We start from the raw sequence: 16,443 nt of genomic DNA on the forward strand, positions 1-16,443 counted from the left end.
AGGTCGTTACTTTTAAATTTTTTGTTACGTTGTACAAAAATTAAAATTTGAAAAATGTTGGGCTCTCAGTGCCTGAAATGAAAAAGTATCCATTTTTGATATACAGATATAATTCTTCTTTTGCTAATACTGCAAACGCACCACTGAATGGATGCATAATTTTACCAGGCGTCAGCTGGGAAAGCATCTTCTACAGTCTTAGTAACGGACAACTTGCTGCACCAACCCTTTGGTGAAGCCTTCTGTTAGTAGCAGCCACGGCTGGTCCTGGCTTTCCTCCTGGACAGGCTTGTAAGAACTCTCTAGAGACAGAGGTGCCAGAAGTTCAGTATTGCTGTCATGTTTCAATAGAATTGGATTAATTTGTTATTTACTTTTATTTTCAAGAAAAGAAAACTCAGCTGAAGGAGTGCAGATTTTTAGAAATAATTTTAGGCAATTCCCACAAAGTATCTTCAAAAACATCTTAAAAGGAGATCTTTTGAATAATTATTAATTATCTATAGATCCCGAATAACATGCTAATGCAAACTGCCAATTATTATCAGTGTGGAATAAGTAAGCTGCATTTTATTTAGTGGCACAATAATTTATATAGGCTGTTTACCAGTAAGTTGTTTAAGATGTGTTCTTCCCATCATTATTGAGTCTATAATTTCTTGTAAATAAGGAGTTACAGATTGTTGTGGAGAATTATGACATGCATAAATTTCTATAATACCATTACCTTGTTGATATATAATTCCAGTAGGTAATGAAGAGGAAGGAAGAATAATTGATAAGGAAGTAAGGGACTAATTCTATGAGCTACCACTTTAGCAGAAGCATTACATAATAAACTAATAACCCGTTCTGCTTTGGGTATTATATTTCTTATAGAATTTAACTAAGAAGCTACAGAAAGCAACTTAAAGAATGAAGCCAAATTCCAATTGACATGGTTCAAAATTTTAAATTTTGCTTTTAGTTTATCTACCATGAAAGTTAAGCACTCATTTAAGTATTGATTAGACAAGCAGGAGAAGAAAATGCCATCCATACACGGAATGACAAATACCCCAGTAAATTTAATCAGCACCAGCTTAGGTGCTTTATGTCCTATTACAATTGTTCCTGTACTAGAAGTTGGGCCCATATTAATTTTTCCCCATGAGGGGACCATTGGTCAATCTATATCGAGTTATTCCTGCTGTGAGGAAAACCAAACAAAATTGAACAACAAACAAAGAAATAAGAACTAAGCTCTGGGGCTGTCCTAGCTTATGCAGAGGAGCCCCACCTACCATTCCTTGGAACTCAAGTGTTGCATCAGATACTGCTTTCTGCATTCGGCAGATCCCCAGGTAGCAGAAAGGGCTGTGGGCCAGTGTGTGGGAGTCTTCCAGAGTCCAGCTCTGACCTGTTGAAGGGTTCTTAGGGGAAGGAGAGAGGAATGAGGAAATGATAAATAGAAAGATAGAAAGAGACGACAATAAGAAAGACAGAGACACAGGATAGCTTTGGGAGGGCCCTGGGTCAATACCCAATTGCCTCGAGGTTTATTCCAAAGGGCTTTTTATAACATGCCAAGGGGAGAGGCAAAAGACCTCCCCCTTTCAAGATCAAAGTACAACATACAGCCAAGTATAGACCCTTCCAAACACCTGGTAACCATGCCCGTGGCCAAATCATCCCATTATGCAGCCCTGCTGTGTAAAGCAAGCTCAGATTCTCTGACCTTGATTAAGGTCTTACTAGAGAGCCCCTGTGGGCCCCCACACCAGTGCAACAAGAGGGCTCTGAGTTCTAATCAGAGCACATGGGAAGGTGACCCTTGAACACACCTGGTTCAGATGGGAAGGCAGAGTGGCTACAGGGTTCATTTGCCCTTCTTTGCCAAGATGTGTCTGTCAGGGAACTCTTTTTTTTCTCCTCCTAACAGGGTTAAAGCATTACATTAACCTACTCCATATTGCAAAATAATTGATAGGGATTTTGTCTCCCTTTTCATGGGCTCTCTTCACATTAGTTTCTATGTGCTACCAATATTTAACATCGGCAGTCACTTGATCAGGAAACCAAAGATTAAGTTTTTCAGTTACTTGCACAAAATTGCAGAGCTCTTACTCTGAATATTTTGCTCCTCTGCATCTTAAACATCTCAAATATTATATAAAATGCTTTGTCTTAGAGAACTGAGAAGAACCCATGTTTATTTCCTCTTTTACTTGTGGTCATGACCCCTTGGGTGAGAGGACTGAACTCCTGTCTTCTGATTCCATTTAAAGAAAAATTTTCTTATCTTCTCTGAGGATCAAGGCCCACATTGGGTGCCAGTTGTGTGTGTGTGGTGGGGGGGGGGGACATCTCTGAAAACACCAGGGCTGGCAGAGAAATGATCCGCATGAGGCAAAAAGGAATCCCAGTTCAATCCGACTCAATAACTGGTGTTGGTTCAAACTTTGAGTCTGACACCAGGCAGTTTATTTTAGTCATATTAAGTACAGTACTGTTGGATGATATTTTGTTTGTGTTCTGACAAATAAAGCTTGCCTGGAGATCAGTTAACCACAGAGGCCAGGCAGTGGTGGCACCCACCTTTAATCCCAGCACTTGGAAGGAAGAAGCAGGAAGATCAAGAGTTCAAAGCCACCTTGGACTACACAAGACTGAACCAGTCTAAAAGAGAAACAGAGCCAGTTGGTGGTGGCTCACACCTTTAATCCCATCACCTGGGAGGCTCACACCTTTGATCCCAGCACATGGGAGGTGGAGACAGGAATATAAGGCAGGTGGAGACAGGATCTAGCTCATTAAGTCTGAGTATTCCTAAAGGTAAGAAGTCTCTCTAGTGGCTGGCTGCTCTGCTTCTCTGATCTTTTAGCTTTCACCCTAATATTTGACTCTGGGTTTTTATTGTTAAGATTAATTAGGATCGTGCTTCACAGTCCAATTTGGAAAAAAAGTTTCCTGATGTAACACAATCCTGTTTGCACAATGAGGCACAATTACATAAAAACTCTTCTCAACGTACATGTCACTTCTTCCATGAAAATGGATTCTAGAGATAAGCTACATGTATTATCTTAAGGGCCTAGGGGGAGAATCTGGTGTGGTCTCAGTCATGTAGATAGCACAGAGGTCATCTGGGTTATTAACTATGTTCTGTCCTGCTTGTGAAAGCTTGGGGGAGCCAGGTGTGGCTTGATCCTACAGATGTCATCTAGGATATTAGCCACCTCCATTCACAGCTTTCTTGGCAGAAAACAGGTTATACATCTCTTGCTTTCAAAAGACAATCCTGTGTGTTTAATATTCCTGGTTTCCCTAGTGCTTATCTCTGTGTGCAAGGACCTTTGTGCTCCCAGCCATAATAAACCCGTGATTTAATATTAGTATCCTCATTTTATGAGTTAAAAATTGAAGCATTGAAAAGTAAAATAAAATACCCCAATCCACATATTGTTTTATTGGAACAGAGAGTAGGCTATATAAGAAGGTCAGCTTACCTAATAGGTTTAGATATTTAATGAAGGTAAGTTTTATGTGACAGTGTGAAGAGGAAGTACCAGGTTAATAGAAATAAGAGCCTGTGTTTAAGACAGAGACATGGGCATGTATCAAAGTACAGAAGAACTGGGGGAAAATGCAATCTGAAAGTTTACTTTGGGTAGATCAGTGCTTGGTAGAAAGATGTTATTGATGTGGAAATGAGGAATTCTTCTCTGAGGGACTGGAACTTTCAGTAAAAAACAAAGGGAACTGAGAGATATTGTTCATTAGGCAATAACGAAGATGATCTGATCAAATCGGTGAAATCAGAAAGAGGTCAGCCAAGTTGAGGGATACTGATTTTATAGGAATTTTACAGAACTTGATAGGTCTTTGGATTTTGTCCCACACAAAAGAGAACCCTAGGTAAGTGGTAGAGTCATTGACAAACAGAGTTTAAAAATCATTCTACTCTGATGTTTCTTTAAAAATACCAATCCCTCCTAAGCTCCTATTCTAGAAAATTTTTTGAGTCCCATTTAGTAGGTAACTCTAACACCAATGTCTGTGTGGTCAGATTGTTTCCCAAACTATTTTTTGAAATTTGATGAGCTCTCTGATAGGACCATGGTCCCATCTTCAAGTCTGTAGCATAGTGTGATCACATTTCAGTTCCTTGTAACAATTGCTGTGTCAGGTTTAAAAAAAAAGGCCTGCTCAGGGACTCTAGACCGACACCTAGGGAGCCTGCATGGGACTGACCTAAGCCCTCCGCATGTGGGTGACAGTTGTGTAGCTTGGTCGGTTTGTGGCTCCTAGCAGTGGGACCAAGATCTGTCCCTGGCACAAGCTGGCATTTGGAACTTATTTTCCCTATGGTGGGATGCCTCGCTCAGCCTTGATGCAGGGGGGAGGAGATTGGTCCTGCCTCAACTTGGTATGCCATGCTTTGTTGACTCCCATGGGAGGCCCGCCCCCTTCTGAGGAGTGGATGGGGGTGGGAGTAGAAAGGAGGTGGGGGAGGGAATGGGATGAGAGGAGGGAGGGGAAACTGTGGTTTGTGTGTAAAATAATTTTTTAAAATGCCCTAACATGTTTCTTCTCTTAGACAAGTTTACATGAGGGATTTATGTGTTAAATGTCAGGTCATTTGGACACTGTTAGAAGTGTGAACTTTGAGAAGACTAGCTAATGCTAAGAGTACTACAAGCTACTTACTTTGGCCCTAAAGATTTACTTGTAATAAACTTTAAGTGATAGCCAGTTGTTGGGTATTATGGAAGCAAGATAATTTGATATGAAGTAAAACAAAGAGCAGGTTTAGTAGTCTTAGTAGAGGTAGGAGTCTCTATCAACTATATCACTGTATATTGCAAAAAAATAGAAACTACAATAAAAAATTATAGTATGCTCAAAAATACACAAACCAAAACATGTGCAAATGTACAGAAAAATATGTGTAAATGAATAGAAATATGAGTAGAATTTTAGGGTGAAAACTATTAAATGGTGGTGAAAGAAATCAAAGAAGACTTAAATAAATGAAGAGACTCAGTTACCTGCAATGATTAAAAGACTTAAAATAGTAAAATGTCAGTACTCTAAAAATTATACACAAATTTGCCGGGCGGTGGTGGCGCACGCCTTTAATCCCAGCACTCGGGAGGCAGAGCCAGGCGGATCTCTGTGAGTTCGAGGCCAGCCTGGGCTACCAAGTGAGTCCCAGGAAAGGCGCAAAGCTACACAGAGAAACCCTGTCTCGAAAAACCAAAAAAAAAAAAAATTATACACAAATTTAATAAAATTTCTGTCAAAATATCATTGAAATTGTAAGTGTAGAATTCCTTTTCAAGATTTTTTTATGGAGAGGCAATGCAACAAGAATAGACAGAAATTTGGAAAAATGAATAAAGGGGAGTCAAAGTGCTTGAATTTAAAAATTATGTATTAAAGACTGTATGATATTGGTGAATGGAACAAGAGAGCCCAAAAAGATACCACATATATACAATTAACTGAATTTTGACAAAGGTCAAAATATAATTCAATAGAGAAAGAACCAGTTTTCTCAATAAATTTAATTGGAGCCAGACATGATGGAGTATGCCTGGAATCCTAATACTTGGAAGATGGAGACAGAAAAACAGGAGTTCAAGGCCAGTCTTGGTATATAGCAATGCCAAAGCCAGCCATGAATCCCCTTGTAAAAAATAATGATAATTTCATTGGAGATGTGAACATCTTCAACAAAAAATAGGTTGATCTAAACCTAATGCCTTATAAAAATAAGACAAAATAAATCACAGGGCTAGATGTAAGACATGAAATTATAAAACTTTAGAAAAGAGGGGGAAATTATTATGATCTAGAGTAAGGGGAAAAAGGTGTTGGGGGAGTCTTGTCAATGGGTACCAAGTTATAATTAGATAAGAGATATTCTATTTCATAGTAACATGATAATTAGATAAAAATAATACACAATGTACTTGAAAAATATGAACAAGGAGGTATTTTGAATGTTTTCACCAGAAAGAAATGATGAAAGTTTTGGGAAATAGATATGTTTATCCTAATGTGAATACTATACAAAGTATCCATGCACTTAAAGAAAACATGGTACCCCTTAAATATGTATAATTTTATACATGAATTAAAATGCACTTAAAATAATTTCTTGGACATGACATTTGATGGTTTTTATTAAGACAAAGAGAAAGGGATAGATGTGATCAGGCTTGCAGAAGGACACATGTGAGAAGGGGGTAGGGGAACATGGGACTTGTCTTTTTAAGGGCCAGCTCGCACCTGTGAACACAGGCCCACGTGACTACTACACGCATGCGCATAGATCATGTGGTCTTGCCGCACAATTATGTGACCACGCAGCCATGGGACATGGGTTACATAGGATGTATGGCCCAGAAATGACTAGGCAGAAATGAATAAGTGTCCTGCTGGGCATGCACAACCATGGGTGCATGGTTGGAATTCCTATCAACATTAAATACAGGATCCATAAAAATTGAAATTCTTGGGCTGGAGAGATGGCTCAGTGGTTAAGAGTACTTGTTGCTCTTTCAGAGAACCTGGGTTGGATTCCCAGCATCTACACGGTGGCCCACAACCATCTGTAACACCAGTTGCAGGAGATCCAACACCCTTTCTGGACCCAAGGCAACAGGCACACCCACATGGTGCATAGATGTATATGTCGGCAAAACACCCATATGCATAAAAAATTAAAAGTAAAGATAAAAATTGAAACTTGCTCCACAGAGGACTTTGTTACAGAGGACAAAATGGTAAGTTACAAACCGACTGAAAGTATTCACAAATCATAGCAAAGAGCTTACATTCAATACATATAAGGAGACTGGGCGGTGGTAGCACATGCCTTTAATCCTAGCACTTGGGAGGCAGAGCCAGGCAGAATCTCTGTGAGTTTGAGGCCAGCCTGGTCTACAGGGTGAGATCCAGAACAGGCACCAAAACTACACAGAAAAACTGTCTCAAAAAGCCAAAAAAAATACATATAAGGAAATTTTAAAATGTAAAATTATTTAAGAAAGGAAATGGGAAAGAGGCATGAACACACACTCCACTAAACAACTATGGGTGGAAAATTAGCAAATGAAAAAAATGTTCAGCATTTGTATACATTTAGAGAAATGCTATCAGTGTGACACACTACATATGTATTAAAACATCTAAGGTAAAAAATAGTGGTATCAATGCAAGGGTGCATAGGAACTGGAATTGTTATATGGTGCTAAGGGGAATGCAAAGTGACACATCAAATAACGCAAATATTTTTGAATTTTCTTTTAAGGTTGAATACTTTTCATGTGACACAGAAGTTTCACTTCTATGGTATTTTACTTCAAAGAAGTGAAAACTTAAGCTTGCATAAAAATTGCATGGCAGAAGAGATAATCTACTAAAATATACTTTAGTTTGAAAATGCAATAATGATATCTAGTTCCTTGTATATTAATTTTAAAAATTACAAAAATTAAAAATGCATGACAGTTTATAGTAGCTCTTTTCATAATCAACAAAGACTAGGAATAACCCAAGTGTCCTTCTGTGAGTGAAGAGATAAATAAAGCATTACATTTGTGCAATGAAATGCTATTCAGGAACAAATAGCAATAAATTATTAATGCATATATGTTAAATGACTGTAAGGTATTGTGCTGAATAAAAAATGGCCATGTCAGACTGTCATATAGTGTGTGATTGTTTTTGTATGATGGTCTTTCAGATCTAAAATGATAGTGTCTGGTGGACAATCAGTGATGACAGTGGTTAGGGACAGGGAAAAGTAGGCAACGGGGGTACCTACAAAGTTGTATTAGTTACATTTCTGTTGCTGTGATAAAACACTGTGATCAAAAGTAACTTGTGGATGGAGGTGTTCATTTTGGTTTAGAGTTGCAGAGGCCTGAATTCCTCATGGTATGGAGTCATGGCAGCAAGCAGCAGGAGTAGGAAGCTGAGAGATCACATAACAACCACAATTGGGAAGCAGAGAGAACAAGAATTGGAAGTGGAGTGAGGCTATAAACCCTCAAAGCCCACCCATAGAGGTGGACTTCCTCTAGCAAGGTTCCATCTAAAGGTTCCCACACCTCTTCAAACAGTGCCACCAACAAGGGACCAAGTGTTTAAATGCACGAGCCTATGGGGGACATTTTTCTTTTAAAACAGTACAAAAATATAACAAGGGGAAAATACAAGGTAACTAAGGATAATATACAATGATATATATGTGTGAAAACATCACAGCGAAACATGTTTCTTTGTATGCTAAGCATAAAATTAATTTAAAAATGGGATAACACAAAAGAGTTTCTTGATTGGTGGTATTTATGGTGCTGGTTATATATGCATATGTATTAAAACTCGTGAAACTGAACATGAAAGGAACAATTTTACTCTGTTACCTTTTAAAATTAAGAAAAAGAGTAAAAATTGGGAAATCTCAATAGAATTCCACCAAAACAAAAAAATTGTTATGCCAGAGGACTTTGACTTTTTGCCCGTCTACTTACCATAAGCATTTTGAGTAATGAGTGAGTATTCAGAAGTACGTTCTGTCTGTTAAGGGCTGCCTTCATACACTGATAGATGATAACTAAATCTTCCTGGCCGTGTTTTCTAATTTCCACAAGAATTTAAGGGTAGACTGGATAGGAGGCAGTTGAAGACTTTAAGGCTGCTACCTGGATTGTCTTTTCTCACTTTGTTCACTTCCAGGCATGATTCACACCCAGAACAGTCCTGGCGATGATTTCTGTTCATATAGCTTGAAGATGATGTAGCACATTTGTTTATAGATTCCTTCATGACCTTCTTTATTTTACAATTCATTAAGCTAAATGGTCTTTTAACAAACTATGGTTGGGGCTAGAGAGATGGCTCAGTGGATAAGAGCACTTGCTGTGCAAACACAAGAAACCAAGTTTGAATCCCTAGCACATACATAAAAGCAAAAACAAAGACAGTCATGGGCACGACTAATCTCAGTGCTGCAGAACAGAGAGATGAATCCTGGAACCTCCTGGCAAGTGAGCTCAGTTGAAAATTATGAGCTTTATCTTGGGGGAGATGGATTCCCAATTTTCTAAGAAAGCGCCATATTGATTTCCAAAGTGGTTGTACAAGCTTGCATTCCCACCAGCAGTGGAGGAGAGTTCCCCTAGCTCCACATCCTCTCCAGCATAAGGTGTCTTCAGTGTTTTTGATCTTAGCCATTCTGACTGGCGTAAGGTGGTATCTCAGAGTTGTTTCGATTTGCATTTCCCTGATGATTAGGGATGTTGAGCAATTCCTTAAATGTCTTTCGGCCATTTGAGTTTCCTCTGTTGAGAATTCTCTGTTTAGTTCTATAGCCCATTTCTTAATTGGACTGTTGGGCATTTTGATGTCTAATTTCTTGAGTTCCTTATATACCACTCTTGGGCATATACCCAAGGAATGCTCAACCACACCATAAGAGCACTTGTTCAGCTATGTTCATATCAGCATTGTTTGTAATAGCCAGAATATGGAAACAACCTAGATGCCCTTCAACTGAAGAATGGATAAACAAAATGTGGTACATATACACAATGGAATACTACTCAGCAGAGAAAAACAATGACATCATGAGGTTTGCAGACAAATGGATGGATCTAGAAAAAATCATCCTGAGTGAGGTAACCCAGACTCAGAAAGACAAACATGGTATGTACTCACTCATAGCAGGATACTAGATGTGGAACAAGGATGACTTGTCTGCTACTCACATCACCAGGGAGGCTACCTGGAAAACAGGACCCCAAGAAAGACACAGGGATCGCCCAATGACAGAGAAATGGAATGAGATCTACATGAACAGCCTGGACATGAGTGGGGGTAGTGAAAGGCGAGGGTCGAGAAAAAGAGAGCTTGGGGGAGCGGGAGATCCCAGCTGGATCAACAACAGAGAGGGAGAACAAGGAATAGGAGACCATGGTAAATGAAGACCACATGAGAATAGGAAGAAGCAAAGTGCTAGAGAGGCCCACAGAAATCCACAAAGATACCCCCACAACAGACTGCTGGCAATGGTCGAGAGACAGCCCGAACTGACCTACTCTGGTGATGGGATGGCCAAACACCCTAATTGTCGTGCTAGAAACCTCATCCAACTACTGAGGGATCTGGATGCAGAGATCCATGGCTAGGCCCCGGGTGGAGCTCTGGGAGTCCAATTAGCGAGAATGAGGAGGGTTTATATGAGCGAGAATTGTGGAGACCAAGGTTGGATAAAGCACAGGGACAAATAGCCAAATGAATGGAAACACATGAACTATGAACCAATGGCTGAGGGGTCCCCACTGGATCAGGCCCTCTGAATGGGTGAGACAGTTGATTGGCTTGATCTGTTTGGGAGGCATCCAGGCAGTGGGACCGGGTCCTGTGCTCATTGCTTGAGTTGGCTGTTTGAAACCTGGGGCCTATGCAGGATTGCTTGGCTCGGTCTGGGAGGAGGGGACTGGACCTACCTGGACTGAGTCTACCAGGTTGATCTCAGTCTGTGGGAAAGGCTTTGCCCTGGAGGAGATGGGAATGGGGGGGGGGGGCTGGGGGGAAGGTGAGGGGGACGGGAGGGAGGAGAACAAGGGAATCCATGGCTGATATGTAGAACTGAATTGTATTGCAAAATAAAATAAAATAAAATAAAATAGCAATTCATCAAAATAAAAAAAACAAAAAAAAACAAAAAAAAAACAAAAAAAGAAAATTATGAGCTTTAGTGTTTAGTGAGAGACCCTATCTCAAGGGAATGAGGCTAGGAATGAGGGGACACCTGGTGTTGTCTTCTGACCTCTGTGGGCCAATACATGGATGTACACACATGTACAGATACATGCATATCACATATACATATATACACACACATACCATAAAATGGGTTAAAAATAATAGTTACTGAATTATTGCTATACATCTTGAAAGCAATGGCAGTGTTTCATTAGTTGTTATGTCCATTTCTCCAAGTAGGAGTGAAAAAATTAACACAAATTGAACATTTCAAGAACTAACTGATGACCTGCTGAATTGTTTCAACCATCTTTCCAGAGCCATGACATGAAAAAGAAGCACCAGTGAATCCTGTCTGATTAAATCTGTGAGTTTCTCATCTATTAGGAAGGATCTGAATACAGACTAAAAGGCAAAGAACAAGTATGAAGAGGGTAAATCTTTCTCTGCACAGAGTTGATCTAAGGCAAAACATTAGTCCAGTGTGCGGGAACAAAATTGAACAGAGAAAATGTGGGAGCATAGAATATAAGATGATGACATCTAACTTGTGCTGAGGTCTGGATATGGTGATGGCATATTGGGCATGATGGTGCTATGTTCATGAAGGCCTAAAAAGATTTTCTCCACATTAATAGAGAAACAGGCCAGGCGGTGGTGGCGCACGCCTTTAATCCCAGCACTCGGGAGGCAGAGCCAGGCGGATCTCTGTGAGTTCGAGGCCAGCCTGGACTACCAAGTGAGTTCCAGGAAAGGCACAAAGCTACACAGAGAAACCCTGTCTCGAAAAACCAAAAAAAAAAAAAAATAGAGAAACAGACAAAAGTGAGGTGACCTCTGACAGTTTCTCTGTAAGCAGAGAGAAAGTTTCTCCATTGCTTCTGCTGTGGCTGGATTCCAGTTTCAAATTAGAAATACTACATGCAAGTTATTGGCAATGACTCTGGAGCCAGAATATTATGCATTATAGCCTGGCTTCTCTAATTCCTAGCTGTGAGACCTTGGGAAATGACATAACCATTCTATGCTTCAATTTCTTTATCTTGAAACTTGGATGACAATTTACTTACTTTATAGGATTATCTGCAACTTAAATGAGTTTATTTCTATAAATTATCCATAATATCCCACAGATATCAATCATCACTATTATTACTTATTTCAGACATTCATTTCAATATTTCAGGCTTTTATCTCCACTTTAGGCAACACTGTCTCATATGTCTGAATACTGTCATGCATTATGGACTGTGTTGAGTAAATAAAATGATCACAAGCAACTTCTAATTCCTAGCCTAGATCCTTGTTGTGAGTGCCTTCCTGAATGCTCTGAGGAGGGAGGGAGATAAAGATGAAAGAAGTGAATGAGAGGTTTCAAAGTTCATGCCTTCTTCTCTTCACATCTCACAAATCATCTTTATATTAATTTTGTGTGTGCCATGCAGAGGATTTAATTGTATTTAATGGGAGGAGTAGAAAAATGTGCATCTATCTTCCTGCAATTAGAAGTTCCACCTTGGTATAACCTTGGTTACATTTACCATTTTCTCTGGTCTGAACCTCAGACTTTTAGCCTTCACTTAACAAGTAGTCTTCAGAAGAAGACACATATCTTATTTTACCATGTTTATTTGTAGTGGAAGAAATTGTAGATGCAAAATCACAGGGAAGATGGAAAAAATCTGCTAGCTAAAATAAGTTCAGATTGTCAATAGAAATTGAGAATTGTCAAGACATCTGGGGCTTAGAATCCTCCCTTGCTTGTGTTACTGAGGGCTTTGAGATATATGTGGATTACTCTGGATAGAATATTTGTCCATTGGTATAGAGGATATATTTATTGGCAAGCAAGAGTCCAGAGCCTCAGATTTTAAGTGTCTCTGAATAGGCAAAAGATGGTATTGTTAGCATTTACAATTGTATAATGATTAATATAAGTAAGGAGGAAGATTCACTTTGAGTTATTTGGAAGGTTTGGTGCCCTTAATATGAGAGGGAAGTTGGGAACCGATACTCTTCTTTTCTAGAGATGAATTTTTTAGAATTCTGTTTATTATTTCAGCCTTTTTAAAATAAAAACTTTTCTTGTATGGTTACACTGCCTCTCTCATTTCAAATTTCAATGCCAAGTTGAACCTTAGTCATCTGTATTGAAGGAAGCATGATCAAAGTTGCAGACTTATGGGTCTGGATAGGTGGCTGAGCAGTTCACAGTGTTTGTTATTCTAGAGAACTCAAGTTTGCTTCTCAGCACCCATGTTGGGCAGCTTACAACCCCTAAACACTCCAGCTCCAGGAGACCTGACACCCTCTTCTGGCCTTTACAGGCAACTGCACACATGTGCAACACACACAGATATAAATAAAATAAAAGTAAATATTTTAAAAGTTGCTTATTTACAAGCTTCCTGCCTATTACTGTAATCCGTTCTTGTAGAGCCTGTAAGAACCTTTATGTCTTGCACACAAGTTCAACTATTCATACCAGAAGTATAAATGATGAATTTTATCCCCTGTGAATATTTCTGTTCAGTTTTAGAATGCAGTAATATTCTCAAAAAGTTAATGTGGTCAACATGCAACTCTTGTTTCAAAGAAGGTTATATCTGGTTAATGCAGAGTGTGATTGCACAGAATTCTATAGGTGATGATAGCACACAAACCTTAAATTTACAAACCAATATTGGACTCTTTTCAAGAAGAAGTGTACACTGAAACAAAGTGACAATGAAACAAAAGCAAATACTCTCATCATGTAGTAGAGAGTTCATATATGAAAATAAGAGATAGCTCTTTCTGAAACCTTTGGGCTTATTGTTCTGAAGCTAATTCCATAATAGCATTGAAATGAGTTCTCCATTGGGTACTAGATATCACAAAGCAATGAACTGGAGTAAAGCAATGTATTAAAAAGTTTTATTATACTTGTTCTTTCATTAATGGTCAAGATTACATATTGGTTATTATTTCTCCAGTAAGTGCTATAGTTTGAATATGTGCTACCATATCATGTGTCAGAGGTTTAATTTCCCAGTGCAACCCTGAATAGGTTTAGTGGATTAATGCTGTTGTTACTAATGTAGGTTCATTATAACAGAATGAGTTTGGACCCCTCTTCTTTGTCTTACTTGCCTTCTTTTCCCATTCTGCCTTCTGCTGTACAGTGATGTCAGAAGAAGGCACTTGCCAAATGCCACCCCTTGACTGTGGATTTCTCAGCCTCCACTGCTAGACAAAATAAATATGCTTTTCCTATAATTTCTCCAACGTGTGGTGTTCTTATAGCAGTCAAAATGGGCAGCAAGTATTTGCTGGTGTGCATAGAGTTCTTTTGTTATCATCCATGCCTATGTATCCCACAAATACACTATATATTCTGAGTTGGGTAGAATGTATAAAGGGAGGTAATAAAACCAAAGTTTTAAAATAAACTTGTATGATCGGAGGGTATTAATGTGTTTTAGGGAGATCGTTGCATAGGAATCTACAGTTTATAGTAACACAATAGGGTAATAATGTGTTTTAGGGAGATTGTTCATAGATATCTGAAGCATGTGAACACGCTTCGACAATTCTGTATGTCAATTCAATGAAGATGACAAGCAGGAGTTTAAAATACACACAGAAAGTTTGAGTGAAATTGCCAGTAGATTGAAGACAGTGGATCACATGGTCAGTGGGAAATTTGTTAATCATCTGTTCTTCCATTCCTTTCCCTTATCTTAAACCTATCTTTCCATCCATTTTATCCATTGATCCATCCATCTATCTATTCATGAATGTATTCATCCATTTTTCTCAAATACAGTTTACTAAGTGTTAGTTTTCTCTTCTGGGTTTATTATTGTGCCATTAAATGAGAAAAATATGGAAACATTATGAATCTCTGTACTAGGTTTTTCTTTTGAGCCACCAACCAGCTCCCAAATCATGACACAGAGACTTCTTATTAGTTTTGAATGCTCAGCCTAGCTTAGGCGCCTTTCTAGATAGCTGGGGTTTTTTTCTTGCTGAAAAAATTTATTTATTTATTTTTATTTAAGAAATTTTGGAGATCACAGCTGCTCCCTGAGACACAGACTCCATCGCCGGCTCTGAGTGGACCAAGAGCTCCAAGTGGACCTAAATAGGCTCCCTTAGATACAGACACTGTTTGCACCGATTGGAGGACAAGATGGGTAGATGCTAGTGCAAAAATACATCCAACATGAAGAGCAATATGTCACCACCAGAACCTAGTGGTTCTACATCAGCAAGACCTGAAAATCCCAATGCAGAAGAAATAGACCTTAAAATGACTTTAAGAAGATTATTGGAGGTCTTTAAAGAGGAAATGAAAAATTCCCTTAAAGAAACTCTAGATTTTCAGAAAAGTGAGAAACAAGTAAAGAGAGTATCATATGTCATACTCTTTATATCATCTAATGTATTTTTCTTGGGGTAAAATATGTATGACATAAAATTCATAGATGAAACATTTTAAATATACAGTTCAGCAGCATTTACATTTATAGTGGTATTTACATCCACATTGTTAATGCAGCTAACAGCACTGCATATTTATAGAAGTTGTTCATCATCTCAAACTGAAATACAATATATGTTACAAACAACTCTCCATTTTTTCTCCCTTTACCCCTAGGAAATATTAGTCTACTTAATTTTTCAAATTAAATTGACTATCCCAAGTGTATTTGTCAGCTCTCGGTGCTAAAACAATAGACTGGTTGACTTAAACAATGAAAATTTACTTATTTTTTCACAACCTTAGAGGCTGGAAATATGAGACATGAGTGCCAGCATAGTCAGGTTCTGTTAAAAGGCTCTTTTTGCTTGCAAATGGATGCCTTCTCACTGTGGGTTTCCACAGCCTTTTCTGGGTGCTTGGAGAGAAGAGCAAGCTTAAATGGGGACTAATCCTGTCAGATTGGGACTCTAACCCTATGACCTCAATTACACTTAGCTCCTAAAATCTCTATATCCAAATTTACTGGGGGTGGGCTTTAACATATATTGCTTGGGAACATAATGCAGTTTCTAGTACTGGATTGCTCATAAAATTGAAATTCTACAATTTTTGTTCTTTTGTGATGGTCTTATTTTAGTCGAAATAATAGCATCAAAGTTTATGCATTTTGTAAGAAGTATCAACTTTTCATTCCTTTCAAGGTAAATAATTTTCCATTGTGTGTGTGTGTGTGTGTGTGTGTGTGTGTGTGTGTGTGTGTGTGTGTGTGTGTACTTAGAGTATTGTCTACCTTGTGCTAATTCTGCAAGCATGCAAAATGCAAGTTACAGGATCATGGAATGTTGAACCAAGGATCCAGAAAGCTGCTAAGACCAAAGAATGTTTAGCAAGATTGGATTCCCCACAAAGAGTCTCAAGGAGTGATGATATGAAACTATATAGGTGAAGCCCAAATTGCAGTGATGGCCCCAGGATTTGGAGATGCCAGAATTATGGGATGCCCACTGAAGAAAGCTGTGGCACATTATGGAATGGGTCCAAGAGAGTGGTTACATGTGTTAAAGGTGGCAGGCTAGATGATAGGGGCTACACAAAGCTGTTGGAGTTCACATGCTATCATCAAGAAAACCAGATTCTGGATATGGAGCTACAAGATTCAATGTTTTTCCTGCTTGGTTTCTGTCTGGCTTTGGCTTGATCTTTACTTGTGATGT

General features: G+C 38.7%; 1 protein-coding gene across 2 annotated transcripts in view; it reads right to left on the minus strand.

Moving 5' to 3' along the window:
- Positions 1–153: 153 nt before the first annotated feature.
- Magee2 (MAGE family member E2) overlaps positions 154–16,443 on the minus strand; it is a 263,354-nt gene continuing 247,064 nt past the window's right edge. Inside the window, exons 11-12 of one of the 2 annotated variants that reach the window (XR_008217361.1) lie at positions 1,284–1,412; positions 154–302 (exon numbers count right to left, since the gene is read on the minus strand). The gene's annotated coding sequence lies outside the window, so the exon portion shown is untranslated. The remainder of the gene's footprint in view (positions 303–1,283; positions 1,413–16,443) is intronic. The other variant, XR_008217360.1, reaches the window with a different exon arrangement.

The sequence above is a fragment of the Peromyscus californicus genome, unplaced genomic scaffold (assembly GCF_007827085.1).
Source record: "Peromyscus californicus insignis strain IS unplaced genomic scaffold, ASM782708v3 Scaffold_10__1_contigs__length_136768540, whole genome shotgun sequence".
NCBI lineage: Eukaryota > Metazoa > Chordata > Mammalia > Rodentia > Cricetidae > Peromyscus > Peromyscus californicus.